This window comes from Opisthocomus hoazin, chromosome 15 (assembly GCF_030867145.1).
Source record: "Opisthocomus hoazin isolate bOpiHoa1 chromosome 15, bOpiHoa1.hap1, whole genome shotgun sequence".
Classification (NCBI taxonomy): domain Eukaryota; kingdom Metazoa; phylum Chordata; class Aves; order Opisthocomiformes; family Opisthocomidae; genus Opisthocomus; species Opisthocomus hoazin.
In genome coordinates, this window is record NC_134428.1 from 24,298,181 (window position 1) to 24,314,374 (window position 16,194).

A 16,194-nucleotide genomic window follows, 5' to 3' on the forward strand; every position below is an offset into this window, starting at 1 on the left:
CCCGCGGGGTTGGGGCTGGATCAAGGAGAACCAGGTGGGACAGGAGAGCGTGGGGTGACGCTGCCGCCCCAGAGACACATCCCAAAAACGGCTCCTTGCTCTTCGGGTATGTTCTAGGGGGGGGTGTAGGGCACCGAGGGGGAAGGTGTGATGGAGGGCACCGAGGGGGAAGGTGTGATGGGACAGGAGCGCACGCTAAATTTCCTCCTGAATCAGTGCCTTGTTCCATGAAGGCTGGAGAGGGACCAGCCCGTTTTGCCCTGGCCAGCCAAGAGCCGACAGCTATCCCTGGAAAAACCACCAAAGGCACCCAGAGCAGAAACGTCCACCACAGCGAGAAGGTGGGGTGGCAGCAGGGTCTTGCCAACAAACCCCAGCAGGGTCTGGTGTGGTAAAACCAAAGCCCAGAACTGGAAACTGGGCAAAACTCGGGCTGGAATAGGGACTGGACTGGGAAGAAGGGTCAGTTGCTGTCAGAGACCCCATGGCAAAGCGATGGACTCGGCACCTCCGGATGGATGCAGGGCACGGGTGTTACAGAATCACAGAATGGTGGGGGTTGGCAGGGCCCTCCGTGGGTCACCCAGCCCAACCCCCTGCCCAAGCAGGGTCACCCAGAGCAGGCTGCACAGCACCACGGCCAGGCGGGGCTGGAATATCTCCAGAGAAGGAGACTCCACAGCCTCCCTGGGCAGCCTGGGCCAGGGCTCCGTGACCCTCAGAGGGAAGAAGTTCTTCCTCGGGTTCAGCTGGAGCTTCCTCTGCTTCAGTTTGTGCCCGTTGCCCCTTGTCCTGTCGCTGGGCACCACTGAACAGAGTCTGGCCCCGTCTCCCCTACGAGGAGAGGTTGAGGGAACTGGGCTTGTTCAGCCTGAAGAAGAGAAGGCTGCGAGGGGACCTTATAAATGCCTACAAATATCTGAAGGGTGGGTGTCAGGAGGATGGGGACAAGCTCTTTTCAGTGGTGCCCAGTGACAGGACAAGGGGCAATGGGCACAAACTGAAGCAGAGGAAGCTCCAGCTGAACAGGAGGAAGAACTTCTTCCCTCTGAGGGTGACGGAGCCCTGGCCCAGGCTGCCCAGGGAGGCTGTGGAGTCTCCTTCTCTGGAGATATTCAAGACCCGCCCGGACAAGATCCTGTGCAGCCTACTGTAGGTGACCCTGCTTTGGCAGGGGGGTTGGACTAGATGACCCACAGAGGTCCCTTCCAACCCCTACTATTCTGTGATTCTGTGATTCTGTCCTCCTGACCCCCACCCTGCAGATATTTAGAGGCATTTCGAAGGTCCCCTCGCAGCCTTCTCTTCTTCAGGCTACGCAAGCTCAGTTCTGGCAGCGAAGCTCTTGGTCCAGTACAGGGACAACCTGGTGGTGCCTCATGGCCAGCGAGATCCCCCAATGCCATCCCAGCCTCCAGCTCTGCGAATCCGAACCAGTTCTCCCCTGCACGGGCTAAACCCACCCCAGGAACTCAAACCAGTGAGCTGGTGCCCACGCAAAGAGCCCTCCCGGACTGTTTGTTCTTCCCTGTGCCCGAGCAGGGGACTGGAGCCATGGGGACAAGGTGACTCCCGGGAGGCTCCGGGCAGCCTGGCTGGGAGAGGAGCAGCTCTGCAAAGGAAGGAGCATCGCGTGGTGGCCGCGCTCGGCTCCCGGCGCGTGTCCTGGGCAGGAGCCCAGCTGCCGGGAGCGGGACGGAGGAGGCTGGGCTGGCTGCCCAGACCCTGGCACAGGAGCTGGAGGCCGAGGGGACGGGTTGCAGCCACCCGGAGCCATCCCAGCTGCCCAGCCTGACTTCACCCCACGGGGGAAGGCGGGAGAGCCGTACACCCCTTCGGCACCCCCAGAGCATCGCCCGCTTTTCCCTGCCAACCCGACCCCATCGCGGGGGTACCCCTGTGCAGAGCCCCCCCCCATGCACAGTGGGTCAATGCCCGTAAGGCAAGGGGTCCGCAGCCCCCCTGCTGCCCCCAGCCACCTCCAGGCAGGGGAAGCAGCCGGGCCAAAACGTCTACGCCGCGCTCACGCCTTCCCCGAAACGGAGTCGTGGTTTATTATAGCCAATGTTATTGCAGCGGCGAAAGGGGCTGCATCCAGGAGCAGGCAATATCCTGCCTGAAATGTTCAGGGAGCTCTGCCACGCTCGCATTCTTCCGCGGCGTAATTAGGGTGGCAGGCGCTGGCGACGGGCACGCAGTCTGCTCAGGACGGGGTTGCTGGGTTGGGGTGGTTTTTTTTTTTCCTCCTCTTTGCAGGAGATTCACCTCGGATGGGGAGCACACTGGTTTATTGAACACAAAATGTTCCAGAGGAAATCGTTAAAGTGGGGTGGAGTGACAGAGCGCTCGGTTGATGTCACCTAAGAGAAAAAGGGCTTCCAGAAAGGAAGAATTCAGGAAAGCCCTGACGGCCCCACATGCTCTCAGTGAGAATCGGGGACGTGAAGCTGATGGTCTCCTGGGGAAAGGCTGCAGCAAACCGAGGGTTTCTGGGATTGGCACAAACAAAATGTAGAGCTCGGTGCTGTGCGGCAGGAGGGACGGAGAGCCTCGCCGGGGCGGTGGCAGAGGGGACGTGTCAGCCGAGCCGTGCCTGGGGCTGCCTCCAGCCAGGGGTGAAGGCACTGGGGGAGCTGCCATGCCTTGGCCACAACATCATTTTCAAATTAAAAGTTCCAGCTATCTCTTTTCCACGCTGTAAGGCCTCTGACTTCCAGAGCCCCTGCATCCCTCCTCGTTGGAGACTCGTGCTGCTGGGGAGGTTTTACAATAAAGGTCCTGGCAGCTGGAGTTGCTGGAGCCCGAGGAGTCTGGGCTCCCGACCAGCCCCTCCGGTCGCTGCGTCTCTCCCGTCTCCTCCTATGCAAAGTCCCTGCTGCTTACTACGGGTTGGGTTCAGCCCTTTCCTTTAACAGCGACTTGAGCAGCATCCCAGCACAGGAAACTGGGATTCGTACCGTGCGTGGAGTTGGGACTGTTGACAGCACTGGGCTGGGCGAAGGTCTGCAGATCTTCAGGGCTGCTTGTACAGCAGGCTTCATGGTCAGCGAGCTGCAGGGTGCTCGGAGGGAAGGGTGCTGTGGGTATGTGACCTGGGGTGTCCGGATGTTTGGTGCCCTGAAACAGTCAACAACAGATCTAATAATAATTCACTGTTTAGGTCCACTTCAGCCAGGGAAACACAGACTTTTAACCCAGACTAAGTAACCATAAAGCCCACCTCCTTAGACTGCAGAAGAATTAAAGAGTTTAGGGGGGGAAATATAACTACTGGGTAGGTTTCTGTTTGCTGAGGATGTCTGGAAAATAACCTCTTCATTCATCCCGTGCTAGGTGGGTATACTGGGGAAATGTGTTGCCCTGAGTGCTCTCTTTGGGTTTCACATTCAAGCATACACTTAATATTTAGCTTGTTGTTTTCCTGCTTCCTCTCTAGGGTGACCGAATCCTTAGGGAGAAACCTGCACGGCTATTTCGGAGCCCGAGGATGTGATTCACTTCAGGCAACCCATGCAAACAGTGACCTGAGTGTCTGTCCTGCCCGTCCCCAGGCAGCCGAGGAAATCTGTCACGCTTTCAGCTCCTTGGTGGACCCACCACCCCACACGGGTGGGTGCCACAGGACCACTGCCAGGCCTCTGCCAGGCTGATACTCCAGCCTTTAGCCCCAGCTGAGTGCAAGTTTGGGGACTCCAGCCCTCTGGGAGCTGCTCCCTTCCCGAGCATCCGTCCCTTTCTGCCTATCCCCTTCCAGCCATGGTCTTGCCTTCCCACTGCAGCAGCCTCTCCCACAGAAAAACAGCACAAAGCAACATGAAATATCTGTCCCAGATAAAAAGGGCCGTGCCTTGGCTAGAGAACGAGTAGCCCTCCCCAGCACTGGGCCAGTCGGGATTTCTGTAAGCGGTCTGGCAAGGAGCAGGGACAGCGAGGACATCCAGGGCTTGGCGGCCCCGGAGCAAGCCGGCACAGCAGGTTGCCCTTTATACCAGCTCCGTGCCCCAGCCCGGGCTCAGGCTGAGCAGGAAGCCTCTTCACAGCAAAGCAGGGCAGATATTTATTACCACTGTCGGGATTTGGGAATCAGAGTGGCAGCAGAATACAAAATCCAAGCCCAGGGTACAAAATCCAAGCCCCTGGGGGTAGGGAGATTAAATAAAAGGGCTGTGTCCCGCAGGCGAGAGCCCAGTTCTCCCTCCTGCTCTCGAAGGATGGGTCTCTGCTCTTGCTGCCCGCACGGAGAAGCACTGTACAACCAGATTCTATGGCTTGGCCCGTGGCTGCTTCTTCCACCGCCGCAGCACAGTCCCTGCCAGCCAGCATCCCTCCGAGCCCCGGCTCGCGGCTGTGCCGGCTTCGGCCGAGCCGGGAGCTGGGTGCTGTCGTGCCGAGGGAGCTGCGGTGGCCAGGGACAAGGCTATTCAAAAGACAGCAGCATGGCATTGGTGTTCCCCTCGGATTTCGCACCCTGCTTGCGTCCCATCCGAAATTACCGCACCTTCTGCGGGCAAGGAGCAAGGCGTTTGCGGCTGCACTGGGCTGTCTCCTTCAGGAGGAGCCAGAGAGACGCAAGTAACGGGACCGCGGCCGTCCCGGCCCCGCTCGCGCCCAGTTTGGCCAACACGGTGCTGCCCGAGCCCCTTGCTCCAGCAGAAACCCTGGGACCCCCTGAGGTGCAGCACCCAGCACCCTCTCCAGGACCTGGAGGCAGAAGGCACCTTTCCGATGATGTGCTGGGACCTTGGGCACGGGCCAGAGACTTTTCTTTGCTGCAGGTGGAAAAGTTCTTCCCTGCTACGTAAAGCAACATCATCACGGTCGGTAGAGATGCAGGCACCCCTGGAAACGCTGGGATTAGCCATGGGAGAGCGGGGTTTGGGGGGCTGCAGAGCCCCTGTCCCAGCACAGCTCTGGCAGGGCGAGGGACCAGAGAGCTGAAGGTGACGCAGAGCTCTGGAATGACAGGGAAGAATGTGTTAATCAGCTACAATTCACGTAGTTTCACAGAGGCAATGTGTAATTAGTAGAAAAATATTCGCCAGCGAATTGCAACAGATCAGCTGCATCTGCACAGAGAGGAACAGGATTTTAGAAAGCTGAAAAGACTGAGTTTTAAAGGTCCTTGTCCTTCAAACTCCACATCCAGAAATCCCTTGTGAGCCCAGCAGCAGAGGCATTGATATCCACCGAGAGAGCTGTAAAACAATTCCCTCCCGCCCTGGTACAGTTCCAAGCAGCCTCTGCATGGAGCAAACGATGCAAATCCGTGCCCCTCTGTTTTGCATCTCATCTGCATGCCTCCTCCCGCCCCGAGCCAGTCTGCCCACGCTGCAGCCCTCAGCTTGGGGCTCTGGGGGTAGAGAGGGGGGCACTGCCTCACCGGGGTGGGGATGGGGATGGGGATGGGGATGGGGATGGGGATGGGGATAGGGACAGGGACGGGGATGGGGATAGGGACAGGGACAGGGATAGGGATAGGGATAGGGATAGGGATAGGGATAGGGATTGGGACAGGGATAGGGATAGGGATAGGGATAGGGATAGGGATAGGGATAGGGATTGGGACAGGGATAGGGATAGGGATAGGGATAGGGATAGGGATGAGGCATTGGTGCCTTCTCGTTCAAGGCAGGACTCAGCTTCAGAGCCAGCAACATCAGCTGGCATTTTCCTTCCTTGTCTCCTCTGTAGGAACTGAGACGACTCAGCTTTGGTCATCTTTAAAAAGTGAATGAAAGTTGCAGGGAAGGCTGATTTGAGGAGAACATCCCGGGTCTGGTTGGAGCGAGGAGGCAGGCAGCAGGCTGCTCCTCCGTCTGCAGAGACCGACTGTGGCTGTGTGTTGTCTCTAGCATCCCTCCTCAGAGAACAGAAAACGCAGATACTCACAGCGAAAAAAGCCCCTTCGCTCTCGGGGTGGTCAAGCAGCTAGGAGTAACTCCAAGGGGGGGGCCCCAAAAACAACCGCTCCCCTGTTTGTTTGGGTAGCTCCTGAGAGCCGGGCGTTCTCAGCCAGCCAAGCCAAGAGCGAGGGGCTGCAGGAAGCATCGAGGGGGAGCAGGAGCACCGAGAGACCCCAGCCCACCCACGGCCACCCGCAGCCCCAGCGGGAGTGAGGGCATTCACCACCCCTCCAGTCCGGATGATCGCACGGAGTAATTATATCAATAAGAGTAATAAAACCCCGCTGTAACGGTGATAGCGAAGCTGGAGTGTGGAAGAAAGAAAAAATTATGCAAATGAGGCTTATCAGCTGGTCAGAATAACAAGCGAACTTGGTCGGGAAGGGCGCAGCCTTCCCGGGTAATGAGGGTTATTTACCCGTGATTTCCCTTGCAAATCAGCAGCGGGTTCCCGGCGCCGGGCGCGCACGGGGCGATGCTCAGCACGGGGCGATGCTCAGCACGGGGTGCTCGGCCGAACGCTCGGCGTTTTGCAGTCAAACTCTGGTTCTGGGGTGGGTGCTTCCCCCCGCGTCGCTCTGGGGGGGTTCAGCCAGCCGCCTCACGGACACGTCGCCGCGCGTTTCGTGGCCACGCCGCGGGTGTGAAGCGAAGGAGAGTTCGCGTCGTCCGCAGCCTCTGCTGAAGAGGGAGTTGCAAACCACAGAAGCGAGTTTACATTTTGGCAATTAGCAGTGCTCACAGCTATTTTTCTCGTTATTAGAGGGCAGAGCATCTGTCCTGTATCATGGAATAGCACTCACCGATGGCCTTGAAATCCTCCGCAGCAAGAGCGGGGTCTCAGCAGGCTGGTTCTCCTGCTTCCCCGGCTCCAAGGGATCGCCCTTTATTGAATCCAGCTTCCAAGGGGCCTTCTGAGAGCTGTCTCTTCCAGCTATTTGGGTCTTACCCATGCTTCCCGGGCCAGGACTATTCCCATACGGATCATCCATGTGTTCCAAAATATTAGTGTATTGGAAAGGTCCTAACTCAATTTCACTCTGCGTTTTCCAGACATTTATTAAAACAGTGAGCTGTGAAATTCTGCTGTGGATTCCCCCCGGCTCCATTTATCTCTGGGGTGGAGGAACCTGGAGAAGACCCACCCAGCATGTACCGGCACAGGGGACACCCTCGCTGGGTGCTGCCAGGAGTCTCTCGCAGGGATCCCAGTGCAACTAGTGAGGTCGAAGCTTCCTCCTTCTGAATATTCAGCACAGGACACAAGGAGACATCACAAATAGCCGAGGCCTCGTTGTCTCTACAAAGGTGGTGTTCGTGGGGCTCTCAGAAGCATCAGCTCCCTGTTTACTGCGCACCCCAGTTCCCAGCTCCAGCTCACTCTGCAGTCTTCTGCTGCCCCATGGGAGGAGCAGATACCTGGAAGAGGGAGCAGATGTACCACATTGTGCTCCTGCTGCTGGTGACGGGCAGGATGTCAGGATGAAGCCCATCCCAAGCTGTGTATCATCTTCCCTGTGCGTGCTCTTCCAGGATTCTGAGAGCAGGAATTCAGGGTGTCACCCATGGGTGTGACCTACCACCAGGGCTCTGGACCGAGCACAAAGGTGAAAGCTCTCTGAGCTGAGGTTCCTGCTGAGCATACACGGTGTTCTGGATGGGGGGGGTCAACTGAGGAGATCTTGCCCTCCCGAATCCTTCTGGTGATGGTCCTGCAGTGGGACTATGCGGGGTCTCCCTTCCTTCCCACCCCAGCTCTGCCAAGGGATTTTCTGTGCAACAGCAGGACGTGGCTCCTTGTGAACAGGGGTCCAGCTCCAGAGACACCTGGCCAGGGGGTGTCCCGTGGAGATCCGTCTGGGGCAATCCTGCGCTGCCAGCAGCATGGAGGAGCCACCACAGCCCTGGCGAGGGCATGGAGCAGCATGAGGAAAGGGGAACAACATTATTGAGGCCATGTGAACATCTGGGGCAGAAGTCCAAGCCTGGCAGGCTCCGCGTGCTGAAACCCACCCCACCCATGCCCAACAATGCACATTCATTTTGGCGTACCGGGGGGCGGCGGGCAGCCGCTCACACGCTTGCGCTAGGACTTTGTTTCAGAGCATCACGCTGTGGGACGGGGACGTCCCGGCACAAACATTGTCCCATTGTCCCTCTGCCCCAGTGCTCCCACGGTCCAGAGCCGGTCTCCAAAGAGCAGATAGAGGAGGCAGCCCAGGGTCGTGTTTCCAACCTTGAGGCCATCTGCGCTGCGTGAACTTGCCAAGTGCAGCACTGCTTACCCCAATCAGCCGCAGAAGGATTTGTACCATGGTGAAAAATGTAGAGGCCAGCTTGTTACAGGAGGTTGTAGTTTAATTTCGGTGATGGTTTCTCCAGGAGTTGCTGTAATAAAGAGCTTGGTGCTTCATAGGCTTTGGGTACCTCGGGCCAGGCTCAGCTCTCATTACCCTGGTGCAAACCTGAAGTAACGTTCCCGGTGTCAGGAAAGATGCTGCATGTCCCCCCCTGCTCTGTCCTGGTGAGGCCCCATCTGCAGTGCTGTGTCCAGTGCTGGGCTCCCCAGTTCAAGAAAGATGAGGAGCTACTGGAGAGAGTCCAGCGCAGGGCTGCGAGGATGAGGAGGGGACTGGAGCATCTCTCCTCTGAGGAGAGGCTGAGGGAGCTGGGCTTGTTCAGCCTGGAGAAGAGAAGGCTGAGAGGGGACCTTAGAAATGCCTCTAAATATCTGAAGGGTGGGGGTCAGGAGGACGGGGCCAGACTCTTCCCAGTGGTGCCCAGCGACAGGACAAGGGGCAACGGGCACAAACTGAAGCAGAGGAAGTTCCAGCTGAACCCGAGGAAGAACTTCTTCCCTCTGAGGGTGACGGAGCCCTGGCCCAGGCTGCCCAGGGAGGCTGTGGAGTCTCCTTCTCTGGAGATATTCCAGCCCCGCCTGGCCGCGGTGCTGTGCAGCCTGCTCTGGGTGACCCTGCTTGGGCAGGGGGTTGGGCTGGGTGACCCCCAGAGGGCCCTGCCAACCCCAACCATTCTGTGATTCTGTGATTCTGTGTTTGGAGGCTTATAAACGAAAATAGGATTTGGCCTAAGATTTCTCCCAGCAAACTTTTCTCATGCAAAGATGGCCATTTTGCGCATGCCCTGAATACCAGATGAGTGCACGTTTTACTGCTCAGTCCCCCATTTCCCCCCCGTAACCCCCCCTCCCACGCGTGTCCACGCTGAGTACCGGCACACGGCTTTCCCTGCCCCGAAACCCGAGGGTGCGTTCTGCTGGTGGGGACTCCGCTCCCCACAAAGCCAAACGGCTGTCGTTATGTCAACGCTGACCCATCGGATGGGATGGCCCAGGGCTGCACACGTGGGAGGACTTGGCCGTGGAAACTGGGAGGAGCAGAAGAAATCGGGACACCAGAGGGAACCCGGGAAGCCCACGAGGAGCTTTGCTCCGGCTCTTGGTTGCGGACGAAGGTGCCTGAGCATCACAGCACCGGGGAGGGGGCGGGTGTGAAGCCCCCAGATTAGGTAAATGACGGTCAGGCAGAAGTGCTGGGTGAGAATGTCATATTTCTGCCACACCAACCATAACCAAGGAGCAGCCCCCTCGTTCCCCAGCCCCTTCAGGTGCCGGGACCGGAGCTGGGGGAATTGACTTTTGTCTGGCCCCGAGTTGTGCCGATCCCGCCGCAGCTGGGAGGGGATTTCCCGTCAGCTCCAGCCCAGCTGCTTAAAAAACTCCGCCACAAAGTGAGCTAATATTTCATGAATAAATTGAAGTGGTCAAGTCCCATTTTGTGCAGAAAGCACGGTTCCCTGCCGATTAGCCTCCTCGGTACTTTTGGGGATATAAATAACTTCACAGGCTCATTCTCTGGGCATTGCAAAATAAAAGCAACATTCAGTTATTTGATTTTTTTTTTAATTTTATGCAAATGATCTTCTGTTCTGTGTTATTATGTAAACGAGCCAACTGAAATGGTAATGAGGGAGCCCAGAAGCATGCATACATTACTGCCGCTATAGAGCTTTACACCTACAGAAATGGCACTGAATCACATTTCTAAGGGAGGGACAGGTGTCTTGAGGGTGAAGATCTTGCTCCAGGACTTGTTTCCTTCTGAAATCCCTGTACATGAACGCTTCTTCCTACAGAGAACAGTCAAGCATCCAATTCAACGAGCCAGCCAGCACTTCAGTCCGAAATTGCTTATTTTCACGGTGGGAAAATGCGTTGCTTTCAGTTGCCATCAGCCTGTGCAGCAGATGTTTGCACCGTAGCTCTTGTACTCCAGCAAGCCTCGCTCAAATCAGAGCTCACCTGAGTACAGACAGCTTTGGATGAGCAGTGATGAAGACAGAGCTGTAGGAATTTTTCTCTTCATGATCTCCATTGCAACTGGGGAACCTATGGGGAAATCATCCCTATGTGCTCTGCTCCAGGGCTGGGGGGAAAAGAGCATTTCTGGGCTCGGGTGAGCCCGTGGCATGATGTAAGTAGACGACGACACACGCCAAGAACAACTTTTTGACTGCTCAAGGTAGAGGCAAAGTCCATTTGCAAAGGTCATGCAGTGTCCGGTGAAGCCCACGGCAAACCTCAACGGTGTCAGAGGGATGAAGATATTTTTTGCTTCCTAAACCATGTCCTGGCACACCCGGCGGGGTCCTCTGCCTGCTCTCCTCCAAGGTTCTGCATACGACCCATCTCAAGCTATAAAAACTGCCTTGAGAATAATAAGACAAGTAACAACTTCATTTTCTACACTTCTCAAGAATATTCGAGGGTTTTAACCAAGGTGAAAGCATCCCAGTTTCTCACCTTTATAAAACACCCGGAGAGAGCTGAAGCTCAGACCACAAGCAGATGCCTCAAATCCTTCCTAATCCCTGTGTTTAGCAGCGATGATTGAAGCGATTCGAGGCACGGCGAGCACCGTTCCCAACAAGGTAGAGCAGATGTTATACACCGAGGTGCACCGAGCTCTCAGTTGTGGTTGGACCACAGAAATGCTGGCCAAAGTCCATCCCGGTATGCCTGACGGGACTATTTGGCTTCGAACAGAGTGGACTGGACCTGTAACATAACAACACAGATCCGTTTTTCACAGTTTGTGAACTCCCCACTGTGTCAGGAGCCGGAGGGAAATCCAGGGACCTCCTGAAGGCGATGGGAGTCTTGTCCTTGAATTCAAGGCACCTGGAAGCTTAATATCCACAGCTTCTGTTTAATAATTAAATGAGAACCGGCAAATAATGGCTAATTTGTTCTAGGAAAAACTACACCAAGTGCCAAGGTCTGATCCAAAAGCCGGTGAAAGCCTTCTGCTGAGCCGACTGGGTTTTGGAACAAGCCCGTAGTGGTAATAAACATAAATCCCCATAATTAGGCAAAAGGGAAAATCCAAAAGATGCCATCTGAGCCATTTAGGGCTCCAAATCTGTGTCCTGGGGTTTGGGCTTGGTGCCCCTGAAACCTCCCGAAACGGCAATTCCCAGGTGAGCCGGGGTGCCCCGAGCCTGGGCAGGATGAGAAGACGTCACCCGGGCTGGGATCTGGTGGCCCCGGTCCCCGGTGGCAGTCCAGCCCCGGCTCTGCCTGCCTTGCCCGGGGAAAGCTCCATCTGCTCCAGCAGCTCTGCCCTTCCTTCCCGCAGGCAGCGTACGGCGATCCCGTCCGGGCTGCGTCGCCATCCGAGGTGTAAATGCCATCCCAGGCAGCACCACAGCCTTAGCCACTCCGTCTGCTCTCCCCAGAGTGGGTTTTCCCAGAGATCTAGAGATCTATCACTTGCAAGGCACGGCCCAAAAAGCAGGATTTATTGCTCAGAAACCAGGAAACCCTGACTTTTAAAGCATGTTTAAAGTCCATTTTTCACACTGGGATGAGACAAATGTCACCAGCGTCTCAGTGCCAGGAGCGTATCGGGCTCCAGCGCGGAATCCGAGCCGGGGACAAAATTCTGCCCAAGGAGGATGTTTTAGGGTTGGAGCTGAACTACGCTGCTTGCTGCTCACAGGCTCTTTCCAGCCCGCATCGAGGTCGGTTGGTGCAGGCAGTGAAGCACCAAATGGGGAAAGCAGCAGGGGAAAGGAGATGGGTTCTTCTTGCCATCACCTGGGCTGCCTCATGATGCAGTGGTTGAACAGAAAGCTGAAATTAGATTAAAAGAAAGACTTTTTTTTTGTTTCTGTCAGAGCAAACAGTTCAGCCACAGAGCTCTGCCACAGGCAGAGGCCGAGAGCAGGGCTGGGTTCAAAGGAGGGTTAGATAAATTCACGGGAAGTAGGCAACTTCTGGGCATGGCATGGAGGTAACGCCAATGTCTCACAGCAACTGCTGGTGGCCAGAGGCTGGCACAGACCAGGGGAAGGGCTCTTTATACAAGCCCTGATGTTTTCCCTGTTTCGAGGGGGTTTTTGTTTGCTCCTGCGTGGCAAACCTACACGTGCCTTTGCAGGATACTCCCGAGACAGACCTTTGCTCTCTTCCAGTGCAGATATTTCCATCTTCACTCTTTCTTCCAGGCAGATCTGAATATCTATGTAGTTTGAGGCTGGTTTTTTTTCTGGGGGGTTTCAGAGGATCTTTCCTGCATTCCCAGAAATAGAACACAAACATCCACCACTCGGATGTTTTGTTAAGTTCTTTTCACTAAAAAAAATAAACTCGCTTCCATCTGGGAATTTTGTTAAGTGTTTTAAATACGTTTTTAACTTCTCTGTATCCCATCACCAGGCGTGGATTTCAGCCAGCTATCCCAGGGCTTGAACACACAGCTCTTAAGGGATGGTCGGAATCTGGCTCTGAAGCTCTCACCTGACTTCGTTCCGATAGACGTCTCTCCAAGCTCCTCCTCCGCAGATCTAATGTCTCCCAAATGTTGAGAATTGCTGGATTCCTGCCTGAATTTTGTCCGTTTGGGTCCAGCTTCACCCCCATCTCCATCTGGTGACCAGGAGAAGCTCTCAAAGCCAGCAGACCTTTGGGGATTCAGGTGGCCCCGGGGCAGCGAGAGCTTCAGAGGGGCAGGAGCCCGCGCTGGGGGACCTGGACAGCCTGGGAAACTGCCGCCCACCTGCAGAAGGTCTCGTCGGGGGCTGCATTAAATCCTCCATTAAATCAGGGAAAGGGGGTGTTTGCGGGAAGAGGCGGCTCGCTGTCTCGGACGGCGTGGGGGTGACTCACGGCTCAGCTCCGGGGGACAAGATGACCACAGCGAGAGGGGTCTGTGGCGGCGGAGCGGGCAGCAGTGGGGTGCCCCAGCTCGGCAGGCGCCCACACTCCCCGGCCGATGCACCCCTCATCGCTCACATCAGCTTTTCCCTTCGCCCCCTTCCCAGCTGCAGCGCGAAGGGAGGAGCACGAACGGCGGTGTAATTCTTTTTTTCCCCCTCCTTTCACAGTGTTAAGAAGCTGAAGTCTTGGGGGGAACATGACAATTTCCAGTGGAACCAGCTACCTTCCCACCTCTTTTTTTTTTTATTATTTTATTTTATTTTTGTTTGACACGCACGCCTTTACTTTCCTGAATGAAGAGTGCCACTAACTACCTCTTAAAATATTATTACAGAAGGGCTGTATTCTACTGAGAATGGCATTTTTTGTAATAACCCCATTTTCCTTTTCACTTATTCTTACCTAAAAAGTTTCAGATTGCAGCTCATCCATCTCCCTGACACCCAAATCCCCTCTCACGTTTTCAAATTTATATATATGTTGTTAACCCATTATGAGCCCATAGTACCCAGGAAATAAAAAAAGGAGCAGCGTGAGAAAGAGCCAGGCCCCGTGTGGAGGTGCAGGATGCCAGGGGGGGAAGTCACTTTGGGCAGCTGTTTTGGGGAGATCTGTCTGCGAACGGGTGGCTGCAGCCTCCCTCTGCAGAGGGGTTTGTGGGGACACCTCGGTGTCACCTGTGGAGGGGTCCCTTCTCGCCACCAGTGCTGGGTGGGCAGCTCCAGCCCGCTCTGCTGTTGCTGCACGTAGGGGATGAGACCCACCCCGCCTGGATGAGAAATCCGGGAACCGAAGACTGAGGAGAAAACCAGACTGTCCCTGGTGTTTCCTCCAGCTGGGAGCAGAGAGGTCACTTGCTGAAGGATGTGCGAGCTCGTCCCAGCACGGCGGCAGCGATGCATGTGGTGATAACATCTCCCTGAGCTGCGGTCCTGGGGCGGGAGGGGAAGGACCGGGATGGGGTACGGCTCGATATGGGGTACGGCTTGGGATGCAGAGGCAGAGCTGGCAGCTCCGTGCTGCAGCCCATCCCAGTCCATCCCAGTCACAGAATCACTGAATCCCACCATGGCAGGGGTTGGAAGGGACCTCTGTGGGTCACCCAGCCCAACCCCCTGCCCAAGCAGGGTCACCCACAGCAGGCTACACAGCACCGCGTCCAGGCGGCTCTGGAATATCTCCAGAGAAGGAGACTCCACAACCTCCCTGGGCAGCCTGGGCCAGGGCTCCGTCACCCTCAGAGGGAAGAAGTTCTTCCTCGGGTTCAGCTGGAGCTTCCTCTGCTCCAGTTTGTGCCCGTTGCCCCTTGTCCTGTCGCTGGGCACCACTGGAAAGAGTCTGGCCCCGTCCTCCTGACCCCCACCCTGCAGATATTTGTAGATATTTAGTCCATCCCAGCTCCCCAGCACTCAGCAGGAGGGTTCAGGCAGGCTGCAGCAGCAGCCGGATGAGGTGCATCAGCACTTTTTCCATTCCTTGGAAGTTCTGGGTTCACCCACGGCCCCACGCAGCCCCTCGGCGGGGATGGAGCACGCCGGAGTGCAGCCCCCGCTACCCGGGCAGGCGGCGGGGCGTTCGCTGCTCGTGGTTCGGGAGCGGGAGGCCGTCCCGCACTCCGTTATCAGACAGCAGCGGGGTCGGGCGGCATCCCGAGGACGGGATGCAGGTTGTCAGAAATGGAGTTCTCCTCTGTGAGCATTTGAGCAAAACATAAAACGTGGCCTTTATTGTGTGAAAATCTCTAGGTTACACAAAAGTGACAGGTTTCTATTTTCATCGGGCTGTAATGAATCACTTGCAGGGGGAAAAAAGCTGTGTCTTCATTAAAGTTTCCCTTTTTTCCCCTGAAACTTGCAACCAGCTGTGTACAGACCTGGCAGTAAACTGCTATTCCTATTTGTTATCCTCTTGAAAAAAAAAAAAGCATTCCTCATCAAAATCACACCTACCCAAAGTGCTGGGATTTTTTTTTTTGACTCTTTCTTTCCCTTCTGTGTGTGTGGTTTTTATTATAACTCGCAGGCAACTGCTTAGCATCAACAGCAACCAGGAAACCTTGGCAGAAGCCGCCTCGAAGGATCCGTGCACGAGATGCTCAATGAACTTCCCAGCTACCGATAACTCCAGCTGGCTGCTCCCCCTCGAGCCGCATCCTCCCGCGTCGGGGTGTGGAAGCGGTCAGCGCCCCGTCGCTCGCGGGGCTCCCCCAGCCCGCCCCGGCCACCGGCTCTTCGGCACCGGCGGAGGAGCGGGAGAGGTTGATTAGTTCGCTTCCCTTTCCTAAACGAAGCTGCTTCTAGCGAGTCTAAATATTTACTGGCGTTTCTGGACACACACACGCAAAAATTAATAAAACTATCCGCGGAGCGCGATTCTGATTCTCAATTATTTTGCCTTCGTGAAGTTTAAAAAAAAAAAAATAAAAATAAAAAAAAATCCCAACTTTGTTTGTGCATTCTTATTGCGAACACAATGCCAACAATGGCTAAATAGACAGCATAATAAATAGCACCACAATGCCGACATAAAGGCCTTTCTGGTACTGCATACAAAATATAAACTGTGCCATGCCATTATTATTCCGCAGCCCTTGCTGAAACAGTGCAGTTGAAATTCCACCCCCAATGTGCACCTAATCAGCCATTCAGAGCCCCTTAATGACTTGTCAGTTCTTTGCCCTGCCATTTTCTGTCCAATTAATTCTTTTATTGTGCACCGGATAAAGGAAGACAAAGGCCTTCCATGCCATAATGAATCATTAAAATTCAGCAGCTCCTCTCTTGTGCTCTTGGCTCCTCACCAGCAATTCAGGCTGTTTCGCATTCGTTATGTGTGCGGTGGTTAAAATTCACTCTACCTCAAACAAGACCTTTCAGAACGCTTAACCCTTTCCTGGGTGAAGACCTCCATCGCTACGCTGGGAACGTAGACACACACACACAAAAAAAAAACCAGCAGGAGAAGGAGGGGGACGAGCCAGGGGAGGAGAAAGGCAGGCAGAGGTATTTTGGGTAAATGTTTTAATATCACGTCTCTGGCAGTCACAATATT